A 22,657-nucleotide genomic window follows, 5' to 3' on the forward strand; every position below is an offset into this window, starting at 1 on the left:
TTTAACTATTAGGAGACATAGAATATTCACAGATTTTTTTAGTTTATTTTCTTCCCAGCAAATAAGACTAATAAAATGTTACTATGATCAAATGTCTTACTAAATATTGAATCTCAGCAAAGTAAAGTAGGTTGTATTCAATGTTACCATTATCAACTAAAATAATCAGTCAATTAAAGCACTTATTATTTTAAAGCCTATTTATACCAGACATAGGAGGTAGAAAGTTTAACATTTTTTCCAGTATCAGGAAAGACGTATAAGATTGCTCAAATTTTCTTCAACGTGTAGGATTCTTTCCAAATTGGAATTTTTTTTTTTTTTTTTTTTTCCGTACGCAGGCCTCTCACTGTTGTGGCCTCTCCCATTGTGGATGGAGCACAGGCTCTGGACACGCAGGCTCAGTGGCCATGGCTCACGGGCCCAGCTGCTTCGCGGCATGTGGGATCCTCCTGGCCCGGGGCACGAACCCATGTCTCCTGCATTGGCAGGTGGACTCTCAACCACTGCACCACCAGGGAAGCCCCAAATTGGAATATTTTATAATGCAGATGTGCAATCTATAAGTTAAAGTTTTAATTATCTTTTTTTTTTTAATAGAAATGATGACCATGACCTTCTACTGGAACTTTTTTAAACCTCTCTTGATTTCAACATAGTGTTATAAAATGTTAAAATGCTGACCAAATTTATTAATATTATATTCCAGTAACGTCTAAGAAACTCTGAAAGCTGATGAATAGTATAACTGCTTATGAATACTGAGTATATTATCTGATGCATTCCTTAAAGGAAAATATAAAGACACTACAAAAAGTGCATGAATATGTATTAGTTTGAATTAAAGAAGTGTATTCACCAATCTCAACACAATTTTTTTCTCTGGTATTTTGTTGAAATTTTTTTTGATCGGTTACCATGGTGTATTAGTTTCTTATTGCTGCTGTAACAGATTATCACAAAATTTGTAGCCTAAAACAAAATTTATTAATTATATTAATATTAAATTTATAATTAAATTTAAATTTAATTAATTTAATTTAATTTAAATTAAATTTATTTATATTAATATTAAATTTATTATCTTACAGTTCTGGAGGTCAAACTTATGAAATGCTTCTTAAAGGCTAAGACCATAATGAGTGCATAATTATGTTCATTCTAGAGACTTTCGGGAGAATCCATCTTTGCTATTTATCGCTTTTAGAGGCCTCCTACATTCATTGGTCCATGACCCCTTCCTTCATCTTCAAAGTGCCTCACTTTTTGCATCCAATCTCTGCTTCTGTCATCTCTCATCTTCTCCTTTCCTCTTATAAGGACAATTGTGACTAGATTGGGCCCACCCAATAACCAGGATAATCTTCCTATCTGAAGATCTTTAATAGAACCAACTGTGAAGTTCAGCTTGGGCTGCCATAACAAAATGCCACAAATTGGATGGCTTGAAGACAACAGAATTTTATTTTTTTTCCCAATTCTGGAGGCTAGAAGTCCAAGATCAAGGAGTTATCAAGTTTACTTTCTCCCGAGGTCTCCTTGGCTTGCAGATGACCACCTTCTTGCTGTGTCCTCACATGTTCTTCCTATATGTGTGCATATATGGTGTCTCTCTGTGTGTCTAAATTTTCTCTTCTTATAAGGACACTAGTCAGATTGGATTAGGGTCCACCCTAATGGCCCCATTTTAATTTAATCAGTTTTTTTAAAGGCCCTACTTCCAAATACTGTCACATTCCAAGATGAGGTTAGGATTTCAATATATCACCTGGTGGGGGCACGATTCTGTCCATAACAGTTCATTTTGCCACGTAAAGTCATATACTCACAGGCTTCAGGGATTAAGACATGGATATCTTTACAGGACCATTATGCTGTTTATCACTTGTGATTGCTATACTTTTTTGCTAACTAACAGTTAAATGTATTTACCTGCTCAGATCCAGAAAGGATATCTGACTTCTAGAAGAAGGTAGAGACATAAGTCTTATCTTTTTGTACTTCTATTCTGCGTGTATGTCTTTTTTAACATGTATATTCGTTATTTGATTGTAACATTATATAAAATATAGAGAATGTTCCAATATTCAGTCAAAAATTTATATTGTTTAATGTTGATCTCTGGATTCAAAGTCTAACTATACTTAGGATTTTTCACTACACTTTTTTTTTGTAGTGCATCAATTTGTACTTTTAGCTTCTAAATATACTAGAAGTACAATATTGTCTTAAATTTTTGGAAAATCCAACACAATTTTGTTCGTTATTTTTTAAAGCACACTAAGCATAATAGCAAATTATTCTAATGTAAAATTTTGTTTATATGACATTTGATCAGTAGGTGAAGTTGTTTTAACATTCCCATTCACCATATTCTTACTGATTACTGCAATTGAAATGTGGTGATTTACCTCTGATATTTTCTAATTAAAAATCTATTTGAAGGAAAGTGTAATGTTCAATAAGCTCTCATTGTGTTCTTCTAGATTTTCTCAATCATATTTCAGTTTAAGTTGTCAAATTATTGTCTTCCCTGTATTTGGAAATGCTACACAAACACATTTATCTCAGTAAAACAAATAGGAGACAAGCACAATGGTTATTCAAATGTCATCTCATCCGAACTGGCATAATATGTTTATCCTTTTTTTCCATTAAAATGTTATGTTTTACTTCCAGGGCACTCTGAAAATACCATAGATAATGGTAAAATATAGTATCCTCCAGTTTAGTGTCATAGAGTTCAGCACCATCAGGGGCTTTATATGCAAAGCATGGTGATGTTTATAAATATGTTTATAAATATATTCTATATTTAGCATTTCTTGATCAAGGGCAGTGAGTCAAATTCCAAAACATTTAATATAGATAGCTTGGGTAAACTCTCCTTTGCACTGGTGTTTTTAAAATAGAAATGCCCATTGTATGTAAGTTAATTTCAATAATTAGTACCTAAAGCCATATTATTACTTCATATTTTCTATTTTTACTAAATACATTTGGTTTCACTTTAATTGAAAGATCCTGTAAGATTCTAAAGTTTCACCTTAAAGTATATGTTAACAATGATACAGGGATTTTGTTTTAACTTATTTAAAAATTTGAAGAGACTTCAGGATATGTTATATTTTACAGATAGTTACATTTTAAAAACAACCTGCACTTTTATATTTGTATAGAAATACTGTATATACATTCTACATTAAATAAATATTTCCATGACATCGTTTTACTGACATTGTTACTACCATTTAGAACTGAGTATTTTAGAAAGCCTACAACAAAACCTGCTGACCCAGGGCATCTGGGAATTTGCCTTAATTTCTTCATTAGTTGCCACATTTGAATCTATTAAGATTTCAGGTGGCAATCTAACAGGTTTGTTCAGAGCACTAAAATGGACCAATGGATTCTTTTAATGTGACAGCTTTCATGAAAGTATAACTAGTAGGTATCATAAAAGGTTGAAGGTCAAATTAGTTTGGATGTTTATACCATGCACTTATCAATTTTGAATTTTGAATTTGTGAACTAATATAAGTTGAATATTAAGCATGGAACACGTTCTCAACAAAATTACATTCAATAATTGGATTGTAAATCTGGATCTAATAAACATTTCAGCATCTGGTTTTTAAAAATGACAAACAACCAAAAGTATAATTATCTTAGGAAAGACAGGAAAATTTATATGCCTTCAAAAGTATAGAAAGGCAATTGGAATAAAGTTTTATATCAATAATAATCAATTGACTTTAATTTATTTCCACATTTCTTAACTTAATTTAAAATGAGAATATATTTGGCCAATATGAGAATATGTCACTTCTAAGTTGGAATTCTGGCATTATATAATAATGAATCAAGCTAAGGACAAAATCATATATCTAAGTAAAATGGAAGATAATACAGAAGATATATAAACCTGAAATGGTGAAGAAATAAAGACACTGAAGTATCTGTCATGTTCCTTCCCAAAATAACACATTGGACACATAATTTTAAAGTGAGTTAGAGGGGAACAAGAAGATGGCGGAAGAGTAAGATGCAGGGATCACCTCCCTCCTCACAGATACATCAGAAATACATCTACACGTGGAACTTCTCCTACAGAACACCCACCGAACGCTGGCAGAAGACCTCAGACCTCCCCAAAGGCAAGAAACTCCCCACGTACCTGGGTAGGGCAAAAGAAAAAAGAATAAACAGAGACAAAAGAATAGGGACGGGAACTGCACCAGTGGGAGGGAGCCGTGAAGGAGGAAAGGTTCCCACACACTAGGAGCCCCTTCATGGGCGGAGATTGCGGGTGGCGGAGGGGGAAGCTTTGGAGCCACAGAGGAGAGCGCAGCAACAGGGTGCGGAGGGCAAAGGAGAGAGATTCCGCAGAGGATCAGTGCCGACCAGCACTCACCAGCCCCAGAGGCTTGTCTGCTCACCCTCCGGGGTTGGCAGGGCTGGGAACTGAGCCTCGGGTGGATCCCAGGAAAAGGGCTGGAGTTGGCAGAGTGAAAACAGCCTGAAGGGGTTAGTGCACCATGGCTAGCCAGGAGGGAGTCCAGTTGAAGTCCGGAGCTGCTGAAGAGGCAAGAGACCTTTTCTTCCCTCTTTGCCTCCTGGTGCGTGAGGAGAGGGGTTTAAGCGCACTGCTAAAGGAGCTCCAGAGACGGGCGCGGAGCTACCGAAGAGACAAGAGACTTTTTCTTGCCTCTTCCCTTCCTGGGGCGCAAGGAGAGGGGATTAAAAGCAGCGCGTAAAGGAGCTCCAGAAACGGGCGTGAGCTGCGGCTGTCTACACGGACGACAGAGATGGGTGTGGGATGCTAGGGTTGCTACTGCCGCCACCAAGAGGCCTGTGAGTGAGCACAGTACACTCTCCACACCAACCCTCCCGGGAGCCCGTGCAGCCCGCCACTGCCAGGGTCCCGGGATCCAGGGACAGCTTCCCCAGGAAAACTCACGGTGCACCTCGGGCCGGTGCAGTGTCACGCAGGCCTCTGACGTTGCAGGCTCACCCCACATCCGTGCCCCTCCCTCCCCCTGGCCTGAGTGAGCCAGAGCCCCCAAATCAACTGCTCCTTTAACCCCGTCCTATCTGAGGGAAGGGCAAACGTCCTCGGACGACCTACGCGCAGAGGTGGGGCCAAGTCCAAAGCTAAACCCCAGGAGCTGTGCAAACAAAGAGAGGGAGAGGTCTCTCTCAGCAGCCTCAGAAGCAGCGAATTAAAGCTCCAAACCCAACTTGAAGTGCCCTGCATCTGTGGAAAACCTGAATAGACAGCGAAATATCCCAAGTTGAGGAGGTGGACTTTGGGAGCAAGATATACTATTATTTTCTCCTTTTTTCTTTTTGTGAGTGTGTATATGTGTGCTGCTGTGTGAGATTTTGTCTGTATAGCTTTGTTTTCACCATTTGTCGTAGAGTTAGACCGACCCATTTTTGTTTGGTTTTTTCTTCTTTAATAGAAATTTTTCTTCTTAATAATTTTTATTTTAATAACTATATTTTATTCTACTTTATTTTGTCTTCTCCCTTTCTTTCTCCCCGCCTTTCTTTCCTACTTTCCACCTTCCTTCCTTCCTTCCTCCCTTCCTTCCTTTTTTCCTTCATTCCTTTCTTCCTCCCTCCCTTAATTTCTTCCTTCCCACCCTTCCTCCTTCCTTCCTCCCTTCCTTTATTTCCTTTCTATTTTTTTCTCCCTTTTATTTTGAGCCATGTGGATTAAAGGATCTTGGCACTCCAGCTAGGTGTCAAGGCTGTGTCTGTGAGGTGGGAGAACCAACCTCAGGACACTGGTCCACAAGAGACCTCCCAGCTCCACATAATATCAAATGGCGAAAACCTCCCAGAGACCTCCATCTCAACACCAAGACCCAGCTTCACTCAAGGACCAGAAACGAACAGTGCTGGACACCCTATGCCCAACAAGAGCAAGACAGGTCTACAGCCCCATCCATTAGCAGAGAGGCTGCCTAAAATCATAATAAGCCTACCAACATCCCCATACATACCAGCAGATGTGGACCTGACCACCAGAAAGACAAAATCCAGCCTCATCCACCAGAAAAGAGGCACTAGCCTCCCCAACCAGGAAACCTGCTCAAACCACTGAACCAACCTCAGCCACTGGGGACAGCCACCAAATACAGAGGGAACTATGAACCCACAGCCTGAAAAAAGGAGATCCCAAACACAGTAAGATAAGCAAAATGAGAAGACAGAAAAACACACAGCAGATGAAGGAGCAAGATAAAAAAACACCAGACCTAACAAATGAGGAGGAAATAGTCAGTCTGCCGGAAAAAGAATTCAGAATAATGATAGTAAAGATGATTCAAAATCTTGGAAATAGAATAGACAAATTGCAAGAAACAGTTAACAAGGACCTAGAAGAAATAAAGAGGAAGCAAGTAACGGTGAGCAACAAAATAAATGAAATGAAAAATACTCTAGATGGGATCAATAGCAGAATAACTGAGGCAGAAGTACGGATAAGTGACTTGGAAGATAAAATAGTGGAAATAACTACTGCAGAGCAGAAGAAAGAGAAAAGAATGAAAAGAACTGAGGACAGTCTCAGAGACCTCTGGGACAACATTAAATGCACCAACCTTCGAATTATAGGGGTCCCAGAAGAAGAAGAGAAAAAGAAAGGGACTGAGAAAATATTTGAAGAGATTATAGTTGAAAACTTCCCTAATATAGGAAAGGAAATAGTCAATCAAGTCCAGGAAGCACAGAGAGTCCCATACAGGATAAACCCAAGGATAAACACACCAAGGCACATAATAATCAAACTGTCAAATATTAAATACAAAGAAAACATATGAAAAGCAGCAAGAGAAAAACAACAAATAACACACAAGGGAATCCCCATAAGATTAACATCTGATCTTTCAGCAGCAACTCTACAAGCCAGAAGGGAGTGGCAGGACATATTCAAAGTGATGAAGGAAAAGAACCTACAACCAAGATTACTCTACCCAGCAAGGATCTCATTCAGATTTGATGGAGAAATTAAAACCTTTACAGACAAGCAAAAGCTGAGAGAGTTCAGCACTACCAAACCAGCTTTACAACAAATGCTAAAGGAACTTCTCTAAGCAAGAAAGACAAGAGAAGGAAAAGATCTACAAGAACAACCCGAAACAATTAAGTAAATGGTAATAGGAACATACATATCAATAATTTCCTTAAATGTAAATAGATTAAATGCTCCCACCAAAAGACACAGACTGGCTGAATGGATAAAAAACAGGACCCATATATATGCTGTCTACAAGAGACTCACTTCATACCTAGGGACACTTACAGACTGAAAGTGAGTGGATGGAAAAAGTTATTCCATAAATATGGAAATCAGAAGAAAGCTGGAGTAGCAATTCTCATATCAGACAAAATAGACTTTAAAATAACAACTATTACAAAAGAAAAAGAAGGACACTACATAATGATCAAGGGATCAATCCATGAAGAAGATATAACAATTGTAAATATTTATGCACCCAATGTAGGAGCACCTCAATACATAATGCAAATACTAACAGCCATAAAAGGGGAAATCGACAGTAACACAATCATAGTAGGGGACTTTAACACTTCACTTTCCCCAATGGACTGATCATCCAAAATGAAAATAAATAAGGAAACACAAGCTTTAAATGATACATTACAAAAGATGGATTTACTTGATATTTATAGGACATTCCACCCCAAAACAACAGAATACACATTTTTCTCAAGTGCTCATGGAACATTCTCCAGGATAGATCATATCTTGGGTCACAAATCTAGCCTTGGAAAATTTAAGAAAGTTGAAATCATATCAAGTATCTTTTTTGACCACAATGCTATGAGACTAGATATCAGTTACAGGAAAAGATCTGTAAAAAATAGAAACACATGGAGGCTAAACAATACACAACTTAATAATGAAGTGATCACTGAAAAAATCAAAGAGGAAATCAAAAATACTTAGAAACAAATGACAATGGAGACATGACGACCCAAAACCTATGGGATACAGCAAAAGCAGTTCTAAGAGGGAAGTTTATAGCAATACAATCATACCTTAAGAAACAGGAAACATCTCGAATAAACAACCTAACTTTGCACCTAAAGCAATTAGAGAAGGCAGAACAAAAATACCCCAAATTTAGCAGAAGGAAAGAAATCATAAAGATCAGAGCAGAAATAAATAAAAGAGAAACAAAGAAAACAATACCAAAGATCAATAAAAGTAAAAGCTGGTTCTTTGAGAAGATAAATAAAATTGATAAACCATTAACAAGACTCATCAAGAAAAAAAGAGAGAAGACTCAAATCAATAGAATTAGAAATGAAAAAGGAGATGTAACAACTGACACTGCAGAAATACAAAAGATTATGAGGGATTCCTACAAGCAACAGTATGCCAATAAAATGGACAACCTGGAAGAAATGGACAAATTCTTAGAAATGCACAACCTGCCGAGACTGAACCAGGAAGAAATAGAAAATATGAACAGACCAATCACAAGCACTGAAATTGAAACTGTGATTAAAAATCTTCCAACAAACAAAAGCCCAGGACCAGATGGCTTCACAGGTAAATTCTATCAAACATTTAGAGAAGAGCTAATACCTATCCTTCTCAAACTCTTCCAAAAGATAGCAGAGGGAGGAACACTCCCAAACTCATTCTATGAGGCCACCATCACCCTGATACCAAAACCAGACAAAGACGTCACAAAGAAAGAAAACTACAGGCCAATATCACTGGTGAACAAGGTGCAAAAATCCTCAACAAAATACTAGCAAACAGAATCCAACAGCACATTAAAAGGATCATACACCATGATCAAGTGGGGTTTATTCCAGGAATGCAAGGATTCTTCAATATGTGCAAATCAATCAACGTGATACACCATATCAACAAACTGAAGGAGAAAAACCATATGATCATCTCAATAGATACAGAGAAAGCTTTTGACAAAATTCAACACCCATTTATGATAAAAACCCTGCAGAAAGTAGGTATAAAGGGAACTTTCCTCAACATAATAAAGGCCATATATGACAAACCCACAGCCAGCATCGTTCTCAATGGTGAAAAACTGAAACCATTTCCACTTAGATCAGGAATAAGACAAGGTTGCCCACTCTCGCCACTCTTATTCAACCTAGTTTTGGAAGTTCTAGCCACAGCAATCAGAGAAAAAAAAAGAAATAAAAGGAATCCAAATAGGAAAAGAAGAAGTAAAGCTGTCACTATTTGCAGATGACATGATACTATACATAGGGAATACTAAGGATGCTACCAGAAAACTACTAGAGCTAATCAATGAATTTGGTAAAGTAGCAGGATACAAAATTAATGCACAGAAATCTCTGGAATTCTTATACACTAATGATGAAAAATCTGAGAGTGAAATTAAGAAATCACTCCCATTTACCATTGCAACATAAAGAATAAAATATCTAGGAATAAACTTACCTAAGGAGACAAAAGACTTGTATGCAGAAAACTGTAAGACACTGATGAAAGAAATTAAAGATGATACAAATAGGTGGAGAAATATACCATGTTCTTGGATTGAAAGAATCAACATTGTGGAGATGACTTTATTACCCAAAACAATCTATAGATTCAATGCAATCCCTATCAAATTACTACTGGCATTTTTTACTGAACTAGAACAAAAAAATTCACAATTTGTATGGAAACACAAACGACCCTGAATAGCCAAAGCAATCTTGAGAACGAAAAATGGAGCTGGAGGAATCAGGCTCCCTGACTTCAGACTATAGTACAAAGCTACAGTAACCAAGACAGTATGATACTGGCATCAAAACAGAAATATAGATCAATGGAACAGGATATAAAGCCCAGAGATAAACCCACACACATATGGTCACCTTATCTTTGAGAAAGGAGGGAAGGATATCCAGTTTATAAAAGACAGCTGCTTCAATAAATGGTGCTGGGAATACTGGACAGCTACATGTAAAAGTATGAAATTAGAACACTCCCTAACACCACACACAAAAATAAACTCAAAATGGGTTAAAGACCTAAATGTAAGGCCAGACACTATCAAACTCTTAGAGGAAAACATAGGCAGTCTATGACATAAATCACAGTAAGATCCTTTTTGACCCACCTCCTAGAGAAATGGAAATAAAAATAAAATAAACAAATGGGATCTAATGAAACTTAAAAGCTTTTGCACAGCAAAGCATACCATAAACAAGGCCAAAAGATAACCCTCAGAATGGGAGAAAATATTTGCAAATGAAGCAACTGACAAAGGATTAATATCCAAAATTTATAAGCAACTCAGGCAGCTCAATAACAATAAAACAAAAAACCCAATCCAAAAATGGGCAGAAGAACTAAATAGACATTTCTCCAAAGAAGATATACAGACTGCCAACAAACATATGAAAGAATGCTCAACATCATTAATCATTAGAGAAATGTAAATCAAAACTACAATGAGTTATCATCTCACACCGGTCAGATTGGCCATCATCAAAAACTCTAGAAACAATAAATGCTGGAGAGGGTGTGGAGAAAAGGGAACACTCTTGCACTGCTGGTGGGAATGTAAATTGATACAGCCACTATTGAGAACAGTATGGAGGTTCCTTAAAAAACTAAAAATAGAAGTACCATATGACTCCCCAATCCCACTACTGGGCATATACCCTAAGAAAACCATTATTCAAAAAGAGTCATGTACCAAAATGTTTATTGCAGCTCTATTTATGATAGCCAGGACATGGAAGCATCCTAAGTGTCCATCAACAGACTAATGGATAAAGAAGATGTGGCACATATATACAATGGAACATTACTCAGCCATAAAAAGAAATGAAACTGAGTTATTTGTAATGAGGTGGGTAGACCTGGAGTCTGTCATACAGAGTGAATTAAGCAGAAGGAGAAAAACAAATACCAAATGCTAACACATATATATGGAATCTAAGAAAAAAACAGTCATGAAGAGATTAGTGGTAGGACGGGAATAAAACACAGACCTACTAGAGCATGGACTTGATGATATGGGGAGGGGGAAGGGTAAGCTGTGACGATGTGAGAGAGTGGCAGGGACATATACACACTACCAAATGTAAATTAGATAGCTAGTGGGAAGCTGCAGCATAGCACAGGGAGTTCACCTCTGTGCTTTGTGACCACCTAGAGGGGTGGGATAGGGAGGGTGGGAGGGAGGGTGATGCAAGAGGGAAGAGATATGGGAACATATGTATATGTTTAACTGATTCACTTTGTTGTAAAGGAGAAACTAACACACTATTGTAAAACACTTATACTCAAATAAAGATGTTAAAAAATAATAAAGTGAGTTAGAGAAAAATTTGAAGGAACAGGTAATTCTTAATTTTCAAGTTTAATTATCTTCTGTCTTTCCTCAGGCTTCACTACATTTTTAAAGTCACTATCAGGCAAAAGTCAAACATCAAGAAATACTTCCCTCTTCCTCACATTTAGTTTATAATAGATCACCATAACCTAGTAATTTAATTTTTAACCATCCCTCAAATCCATCTAAATCTCTTCATTAGTAACTAGAATGCTAGTCTAAGATACCAAATTCTATATCCTGGACCTTTACAACAGATGACTAACTGTTCATATGCTTTCCAAATTTCTCTAATCTATTATTCACAGAGTAACCCCAAATAATCTTAGCAAAATTTAAATCTGATTATTTTTCATCTATGCTTAATATCCTTCAATAGCCTTAATTTTATATTATAATAAAGAATTGAACCTCTCTAAATGGTCTCTATCTTTCAGCTTCATCTCTCACCACTCTTTTCTTTGTTCCTGTCACCCTGGCCTTCATTCAATATTTTAAAACAAGATATATCTCCTAATTTCCTAGTACATATGCATATTAATATTAATAGTTGTTAAAAGTCAATTAAAAAGTAATCTCAATAAAATCATAAAAAGATAAGAGTTACACACTAAAGGAAGGTTTGAAATGATCAATGTATGTACTTGTGAAAATATTCTCAACCCAGATGAATGAAAATTTAAAAATAAATACCATTTTTAAATGATAAGATGGAGAAACTCAAAAGTGACAATATCCAAATTTAGCTATCCTGTGAAAAGAATGGAATTTTCCTACATTGTTGGAAAAAATCCCATTGGTACTTTCTTTTTTGGATGTAAATTGCTCAGTATCTAGAACCCACACTCATGTACAACTTGACACAGACAGCACCCCACAGAAATCACAGCGCATATATATCTTTATTATATTTTATATTATATTTATAAGAGCTAAAAATTAGAAATGAATCAAATTTCCATTAAGAGTTAAATAAAAACAATGAGCTTAATGGTAAATTCACTAAAAACTAGGATATTTTTGGTTTGTTTCTTGTGGCAGATTTACTGGAAGGCAGATAGTGGCTGGGGCAGGGAATAGGTTTGTCAACTTATCCTTTTTTACCACATTCAACATGCTGTACCCTCTAACACCCCTGAAATGTGAAAATTAAGCAATTATCCAACCCGAGCCACCTCAGACATGCTCAGACCTAATAAATCTACAGGCACATGAAAGTGCTATTCCTTTATGAATGCTCCCTTACTATTTCTTAATTTCTCTTTAGGAATATACTTGTGTTTTCAGAGTTAATAGACAGCTAATATGTCAATAACCTTATATTTAATTTTAGTCTTACATTTTAATTATTGACCAAATTTATTTGCAATTAAGCAGTATATGTGTTTTGATTCCGTTGACTCCTTAAAACAATTGTACTTATGTGTAATAAAGCAGGAGTGGGTTAATTGAAGTCATTATTAATTGCATTATAAAAGATCTGTCAGGAAAGTTAATGCAAACTTTAAACACATTTCTTATGGAACTACCATTACTATATAATCACATTTACCAAGAGTTTATATGACAAAAATTGTAGAAAATTATGGGAAAGTGGTGCATCAATTTTGAAGCATAATCAATATGACAATATTATTTTCAGTTAAAGAGTTTTCATAAAATTAAACATAGGATCACATATCTAACATCTCAACATTAATATAAATATCAGAATTATATTAAGTACTAAGCAGACACACTTAGATATCACCCTAGAGACTTATGCCTGTCTACTCTATGTCTTTCAGTTCTTCACAGTTCCTTGACCTTTTCCTCTTAATCACAATTCCCTTACCTACTTCCAGAATAATTATCCAGCCCTAATGCCCAAATCTCTCTCAAAATATCTTAAATGGAAACATCATTCTTTCTATTCTTCTGGCCCCCAACATTGGAGCAAACTTTGCTTCTTATTTCTCTCTTACCATTCACATTTTATGTGTCAGGAAAGCTTGATAGCTCTTCTGTCAAAATATTACCTTTCATCACTTCCCCTGATATCACTTTGCGTATGCCATCAACATCTATTATCTGAATTATTATGATTACCTCTTAAGTGGTTTCCATGGTTCCACCTTGTCTTTTGTAGATTATTGTCAAAGCAGCTATATTCCAATTTAAATGTAAGGCAGATTAGTCTGTATTGGTCTTCTGTTCAAAACATTCTTAACTCCGAGAAGAAAATCTAAAAGTCCATATAATACCTAAAGGACTCTAACTGAATAGGCCACCAATTATGACTCTGGCATCACTGTATTCTTTTCTTTCTCTCACTTAATTCACTAAAGCCACATTGATTCTAGTATGCTAACCTGTGGCTTTTGAGCAGTGAACTCATACTTTCATATAGTTGCCTAGGATTGGAAGTGTTGAATTCGATTTCAATTCAATGTCTGGCTGCAGGTACCTGGACAATTTGGGAGAACATATAGATTAGTTTCTAAGCAATACTTTGCCACAAAATCTTTGTTAATATTTCATCTTTCTAGTAAGGTCTACCCTAACCCTCTTATGTAAAATTACAACCTTCTGGAATTCTTCCTTTTCATCTTCCCTGATTTATATTTCTACTTTACACTTGTCAGTTTCTAATATAATATCTGTGACAAATTATATTTACCAAAGATGGCACACTAGTATTTCTCACCTCACATACTCATGCAGTGTAACATTGGTGGATTCTAATTACTCACCTGTTAAATTTGAACTGGCAGGCAAATGACTTCTTGATCCATAGAATGCAATGTTCTAAATGTATAGAAGTTATGTTCTGAAATTTCCATGGCTATGTCATAAATAATCTTGTAGCTTTCACTTAGTTCTTTTGAAATGCTTGTTTTTGGCATTCTCCCTCTTAAAATTCATCTACCATGCTGTGTGATTTTCAAACCGCATGGAGTGGATAGATATATGTGCATCAATCCACACCTCCTTATAAGTTCTCAGAAACATTCACTGCCAACCATGTGAGTGAACCCTTTTTGATATCCTGCTTAGTCAGTCTTTCTGATGACTATGGCTGTCTCAGCAGAAAATTGACTGCAACTGCATGAAGAATTCTCTTCTTCTTCTTCTTCTTTTTTTTTTTTTTTTTTTTTTTTTTTTTTTTTTGCGTTATGCGGGCCTCTCACTGCTGTGGACTCTCCCGTTGCGGAGCACAGGCTCAGCGGCCATGGTTCACGGGCTCAGCCGCGCCAGCGCCATGTGGGATCTTCCCGGACCGGGGCACGAACCCACGTCCCCTGCATCGGCAGCCAGACTGCCAACCACTGTGCCACCAGGGAAGCCCTGCATGAGGAATTCTAAGAAAGAACTGCATATCTGGGTCAGAAAACCTACAAATACTTAAAAGTTAAAAAACTATTTTTTTAATATCCTTGAGGGTTTTTTCTTTTTTTTTTTAACACAGCAATAGATCACTCTTATTTATTATGTTTATAATCTGTGTAGCCAATAAAAGTTCATGCAGACAGGATATTTTCCTTTTCTGTTTGTTCACTACTTTACTTTTAACATGTGGAATAGTTTTTGACATCATTATTCTCAAGAAATATTGATTGATGAATATACTTAATTTATGATGCTTCATTCTAAAACCACTATATCCTAGTTCTCTATGTAATAACTGTTATTTAAGTATCCCATTTTTTTTCAAACTCAGTCCATTTGACATACTTCTCATGTCCTAAATTCCTTTTTGTAAAAGATTGTAGGAAGAACACTTAATATGAGATCCACCTCTTAACCAATTTTTATATACAAAATACAGTATTGTTAACTTTATTTTCAATTGAACTTAGATGTTATGATGCATTGTTCTGGGTCTCTCTCTTTTACATATACTCAGTTCTCTTGCTCTTTGTCTCATTTTACTCACTGAAAAAATCCTAACTTTAGTTAAAACCACTTTTTGAGACCATATGTCTACACCTAACCAGTGAGACAGGGCTGGAGAAAAACAAAAAATTTCCTTACTGATCTCACTTTAAATTTATGATCACAGAATTAAATGGGATCTTATTACTCCTCAGCATCCTCTTGCTGCTTGAGGTCAATTATTCACCAACTCTAACAAAAGACTAATTTGAAAATCTCATTTTCTGTCTATAACACATACTTTTTTCTCCTCCTTTGCAACTGATGACTTTTCTTGTTATTTCCCTAAGAAAATAGAAGCATTCTAATGAAAATTCACTCATCCTCTGCTACCAATTTTACAAAACTACCTTCCTCTAAACACATATAAGATGAACCATTTTATTATAATGAGCAATGTTTGTATTTCTATTTAAGCCAAACCTCTCATTTGTAATTGGAATCCATTTACTTTATATATATTTGGGAGTTTACTCCTATAATTATGTCATCTGTCAGCTGCATCCTGTTTCTTTTTCATTTCCCTTTTTTTAAAATGTATGCGATCAACCTTAAACTTTAATCCTTCCTTGTCCCCATATACATTTCAATCTCCTATCAGTCTTTAGTAAAACTTCCAGTTTTTACTAAAACTAGTCCATTTACTCAAGTTTCAATCTGTTGAATCAACTGCATTCACTAGCAGGATCATTATACAGAGTTTATACATTCTTCTTGAAATTCTTTCTTCACTTCATGGACACAAAAATGTTTCCCAGTACAGTATTTGACAGTCCTTCTTAGTTTCCAATGCTGTGGTCCCTTCTGTGTCTCTCCTACTTGTAAATGCTGGGATATCTCAAGACTCTTTATAGAGTCATTCCCTAGATGTTTCTATCCAGTACATGATCTTAAATTTATTTCTGTATCTAAAATATCTTCTCTACTCTTCAGACTCTCATATCTATTAGAAAGATAGATATCTCCACTTCTTTGTCTAATTAAGTAAATCCAACTGGACATTTTCAAGAACATTGTCTTATTTCTTCCCACCCATTAGCTTCTTTCTCACAATTCACAGTATCAAAAAATAGCTTTACATAGTTGTTCAAGTAAGCTCCATCTTTTCCATAAGCAGTTACCACTGACTTTTTAAAATTCATCTACACCATAGCCAATGCATTCAAAATTCTGGTTAACTATTTTCAAATAATATCTTGTCATATTTCTCATCATTTCCAAAATTATTTTTAAGTGCAAACCATTATTGTTGCATTCATTCAATTTCTCATTCTTCATTCTTGGCTCCAGCATTCCATTATATATTCTTCAATAAAATCAAACCTACCAGTAAGATCCCACTCCATTCAAATCCCTTCAGAGTCTTCTCAAAAATATTTAGATAAAAATTCAAAAAACTTACTTGCCTTACAAAGTTCTTCAAGATAACATACCTGACTTTTTCCCCAACATGTGTCCTATTAGTGCTCTTTTGCTCACTCTATTCCAGCTAAAATTGTTACTATGCACTTTTGACAATACATCAAGCATTCCCCTTCCAAAGCTTTAAATTATCCCTAGAATCTTCTTCTTTCCATTATTTTCATAACCTTCTCCTTCAAATTATTCATAAAACTGAAGTTATCTCCATAGAGAAGCCTTCCCTAGTTACAGTATCCAAATGCCATACTTTACACCAGGTAGAGGCCAGATAGTAAATATGTGAATTTCTAATAGCCATAAGATATCTGTCACAACTACTTAAGATTTGTCATTGTAGCATGAAAACAATCATAGATAATATGAAAATAAATAGGTGTGTCTTTGTTACAATAAAATATTATTTACAACAATAGGCAGCTAACTGGTTGGTCATAGATAGCTGACATCTGTTCTCTATCTTTGGCATGCTTTACTGTTTTTCCAGCATTTATTTACATAGCACTGCATTATATATTCTGTTTTGGTTTCTCGCCTGGTTTTCTATTTAATATAAACCCCTGAGGGAAGGTGATTACTCAGTTTTGTTCATTGTTCTGTCACAATCATGTAAAACAAAACTTAAAACATTATAAAGTTTTAATTAATATTGGCTCAATAAACAAAGGTATACATGAAGGAATCAATGAATACTGAATCCAAATGTAAAGAAATATTCAGAACCTATTCAATTTTTTTTTTATCTTAGAGCACTACAAATTCATGTCCATTGTCAATCATTATTATTGCCTTGAATTACTGTAGAAATCTTAATAATAAATACAGCTTCTGGTTTTTAGAAGTTTTTACTTCAATGCACATTTGGGATACTTCAGATAATCCACCTATTGAAATATTTCTTATTTCTTAATTGGTACAGTGATTTCCATATATAAATAATTTTGTCTCTTTATTCTCTACCATAATAAACAATAAAACCATTTATTGAGGCATTATAAAGCTAAGAGAAGGATATACTAAATGATCAAGTTATGCATTTTGGTTAATAACATGCAAATAGCAAATTTTTAAAAACATGACTAAAAATTAATGTTATAATGTTATATTCTGAGGTAGAATATTCTCTCACTATGTTTGCTGGGTAACCTCCCATTGTTTTATGTATTATGTGCCTTCTCAATAAACATCCTTACTGCTATTTGATACATAGATTATTTACTAATTTCCCCTAGAGTTCTAGGACTCTGCCTGTTGGAGGTTATGCTTCTTATGAAACAGTAAAAATATAATTCTAACCATAAAGAGAAGGAAAAATAAAATATCTATTGCTGTGTTTGAGGTATGAGGTTACAGGAAATTTTTAGCAATCTGGGGGGACAACATTTAAAATGGGATAATAAAATGTAGTGAGTTCATTAAATGTAATGACACCATATATTTTGAAGTGAAGGAATATAGCATCTCTAGAAATTATTCATCTAGCGTAACTGAAACTTTATATCCATTGAATAGCAACTTCCCATATTCCCCACTTCTCAGCCACTGGTAAACACTATTGATTTTCTGTTTCTAAGAGCTAACTATTTTAGATATCTCATGTACATGGAATCATGAAGTATTTGCCATTCTGTGACTGGTTTATTTTACTTAACATAATATCCTTAATGTTTCCATGTTGTCCATGGCAAGATTTTCATGTTCATCCATGTTGTTGCAAATGGCAGGGCTTCCTTCTTTTTAAAGGCTCAGTAATATTCCATTTTACATATATACCACACTTTCTTTTTCTATTCATCCATCCAAGGGCATTTAGGTTGTTTCCATGTTTTCACTATTGTAAACAAATGTTGCAATGAACATGGATATGCAGATATCTCCTCAAGATTCTGATTTCAATTATTTTGTACATATATCCCAAAGTTGAAAGAAAATAAATATATACATGGAGGAAATAAATATAATCAAATAAGTTATAAGAAATTAACTAATGAAGATAAATGCAGGTATTAATGAAATGGGAACCCAAGATGATAGTAGAGTTAATTAAAAAGACAATGTTTTTGCTAAAAACAGAACAAAACCATAAAACAACAATTGTATAGTATGTAGTGAGAAGAAAAACAAAAGGGATACACCCACCAAGAATAAAAAAGTTAATAAGTATATGTGTCACATCTTCTTTATCCATTTATCTGTCAATGCACATTTAGGTTGGTTCCATGTCCTGGATATTGTAAATAGTGCTGCAGTGAACATTGTGGTACATGTCTCATGACTCTCATTTACAATGTGATACATACACATTAATTGTTATTCAGGAAATAACTCCATTTACTGTAAATTTTAATCTAGGAATGGGTAAAACAATGCAGAATTGCTAATCATATGAGGGAAACAAAGAGAGAGATAAGAACTTCATAAAGACAGAAAACAGCTGTCAGGAAACAAAATAAATACTTGAAAAATATTATAAATATTAATTAAAATTGATTTCTACATTGGGATATCTATAAAGACAAGATTCAATAACATATAATCAATCAAAGTATTTGGAAACTTAGTTATAGAGAATTTAAATATAATAATGATAATTGTGATAATGATGATGATAGTGATAACAGAATATAAGTAGATAAAGGTGAAATTAATAAGTTGAAAGTATAGCTAAATGATTTGTCCAGAAAGATGTGTACAACATTAGAGAAGTGGAACATGTGGCATAAACTTTAGAGGAAGAGAAGACAAATTTAGAATTTCAAGCAATTATTCAATTAAAGATGAAAAAGAATAACACATAATAAAACCAGGGAAGGATTATTTAAGAAAAATAATCATACATATACCTTGATTTGAAATAGTACTGAAAGCATTGTGTTATAAAGGGAACAATGATCTTGAAGGAAGCATATTTTAACATACAACTAAACTAAAACAGGATCTAAACTGTTATAAATTACAGTAAAATTATTAAATTCAAAGACTATTTTAAAATTTCTAAAGTATTTCAGAAAAGGGAAAATTGTGTTTTTTTATAAAGGCAAGGTAATGAGATTTTTCACTTAATATCTTGTTGGCAAAAGTGAATGCTAAAGATAATGGAGACATTCCCTTAAAGAGTGATGGATAATGAGTTTCAATCTAATTTCCATACACAGACTAATAGAGAGAATAGGAAGAACAAAGTTTTACTCTGGTAAGGAAGAACCCATGACTTTAATATTTTACTATGGAAAAATTCCAGTATATAAAAAATAAAATTTTATCTATATTAATTTTGTATCCTGCAACTTTACCAAATTCATTGATGAATTCTAGTAGCTTTCTGGTAGCATCTTTAGGATTTCCTATGTAGTATATCATGTCATCTGAAAACAGTGACAGTTTTACTTCTTCTTTTCCAATTTGGATTCCTTTCATTTTTCTTTTCTGATTGTTGTGGCTAGGGCTTGCAAAATTATGTTGAATAAATGTGGCAAGAGTGGGCATACTTGTCTTGTTCCTGATCTTAGAGGAATTGCTTTCAGAATTTTCGTATTGAGAATAATGTCTACTGTGGGTTTATCCTATATGGCCTTTATTATCTCCACTAACCTACTTACCTCCACTCAAAATTATTTTTAATAGTTATTTTTTTCTTTGATGCAAAAGTTACATTCATTGAAACAAACAAAGGTTAACTATAATTTTGACAAATAGATATACCTTTATAACTCACATTGCATCATAATTTAGAATGCTCTTATCTCCCCAGAAATTTTCCTAATATCCCTTCCTTGTTAATCCCCACTCCAAGAAGCAATTGCTACTCTGATTTTTTCCACCTTAGAATAGTTTTTCCAGTTACAGACATTTATATAAATGAAACCATATAATGTGCACTCTTTTGTGACTGATTCCTTGCATTATAACCATGAGATTAATCCATGTTGCTGCTTGTGTGATACTTAGCTCCAATTTCATGGGAAGTGTGCTATTATATGAATATATTGCAGTTTGTCCTTTCTATGGGCATTAGGTGATTTCCAATTTTCACCTACTGTGAATAAACTTGCAATGAATATTCTTGTACAAACTCTTTTGTTATTGACACAAATATTTATTCCATTGCATTTCATTTGTCTTTATTTCATGAAAACAGTGACTTATTTTGATAAAATAGATTAATTCAGCAAAATCATTAATAAATCAAAGAATGAGGATGCTATGACATATAAGACAACTTAATCAGCAAATGAAATAGTAGAACACAATTTTAACAAAGGTTAATAATTTGTCTGAAAAACTTATATAATATTAAGTAATGATTATTTTAAAAGAGGAATAACAAAATCATAATCATGAACTGAAATTCAAGATAAAAATAAAACATGAAACATGTAAGTATAATGTATATGTAGATATGAGAGAGATTCAGGATTGGAAAAAATAAAGTATTTAACTGCATTAAAATGTGTAACTCCCTGATATCAAACTATATTACAAATTTATAGTAATCAAAACAGTATGGTATAGGGAAAAACACACACAGATCAATGGAACAGAACTGAGAGCTCAGAAATAAACCCATGCATATATGTCAATTAATTTATGACAAGGAAATAAGAATATACAATGGAGAAAGGACAGTCTCTACAGTAAATGGTGTTGAGTAAACTGGACAGCCACATGCAAAAGAATGAAACTGGATGCTATCTTACACCATACACAAAAATTAACTCAAAATGTATTAAAGCTTAAATGTAAGACCTGAAACCATAAAACTCCTAAAAGAAAACCTAGCCAGTAAACTCATTGACATTGATCTTGGTGATGATTCTTTGAATTTGACACCAAAAGCAAAGGAAACAAAAGCAAAAATTAAACAAGTGGGACTACATCAAACTAAAAATCTTCTACACAACAGAGGTAATCATCAACAAAATAAACTTGCAACCTACAGAATGGGAGAATATATTTGCAAATAATATATCTGATAAGATGTTAATATCAAAAATATATATATAAAGAACTCATACAACCCAATAGCAAAGACACAGTCTGATTAAAAATGGGTAGAAGATCTGAATAGACACTTTTTCTGAAGATGACATACAAATGACCAACAGGTACATTAAAAAATGCTCAACATAATTAATCAGCAGGGAAATGCAAATTAAAACCACAATGATAAATCACTTCACACCTATTGGAATAGCTATTATCCAAAGGCAAAACATAATTAATATTGGCATGTATATGAAGAAATGGGAACACTTATACACTGATGTTGGAATGTAAATTGGTTCATCTGCTATGGAAAATAGTATGGAGGTTCCTCAGAAAACTGAAAATAGAACTACATTTGACCCAGCAATTTCATTGGATATTTTTCCAAAAGAAATGAAAACACTAATTTGAAATGTTATATGTACCCTCATGTTCATTGCAGGACTATTTGTAATAGCCTAGACATAGAAACAACTAAATATTCATCAATGGATGAATGGGAAAAGAAGATATATGTACATACATATCTGTGTATTACTAAGCCATAAAAAAAGATGAAATCCTGCCATTTGAGACAACATTAATAGATGCCGAAAGAATTATGCTAAGTGAAATAAGTCAGACAGAGAAAGATAAGCATCATATGGTCTCGTTTATATGTGGAATCTAAAAAAAAAACCCACTTCCCCCATAACAACAACAACAACAAACAACAACAACAATAACAAAATTTCCTAGCTCATGAATATAGAGAATAGTTTGATGGTTACCTGAGACTGGGCATGACGTGTGGGTAAAATGAGTGAAGGGGGTCAAAATATACAAACTTCCAGTTATAAAATGAATGTCATGAGGATATAATGTACAGAATGGTGAATAGAGTTAATAATAATGCATTGCATATTTGAAAGTAGCCAGCAGATTGCATGTTGAAAGTTCTTATCACAATAAAAAGATTTGGTAACTATGTA

The sequence above is a fragment of the Kogia breviceps genome, chromosome 16, assembly GCF_026419965.1.
Source record: "Kogia breviceps isolate mKogBre1 chromosome 16, mKogBre1 haplotype 1, whole genome shotgun sequence".
In the NCBI taxonomy this organism is placed as follows: Eukaryota; Metazoa; Chordata; class Mammalia; order Artiodactyla; family Physeteridae; genus Kogia; species Kogia breviceps.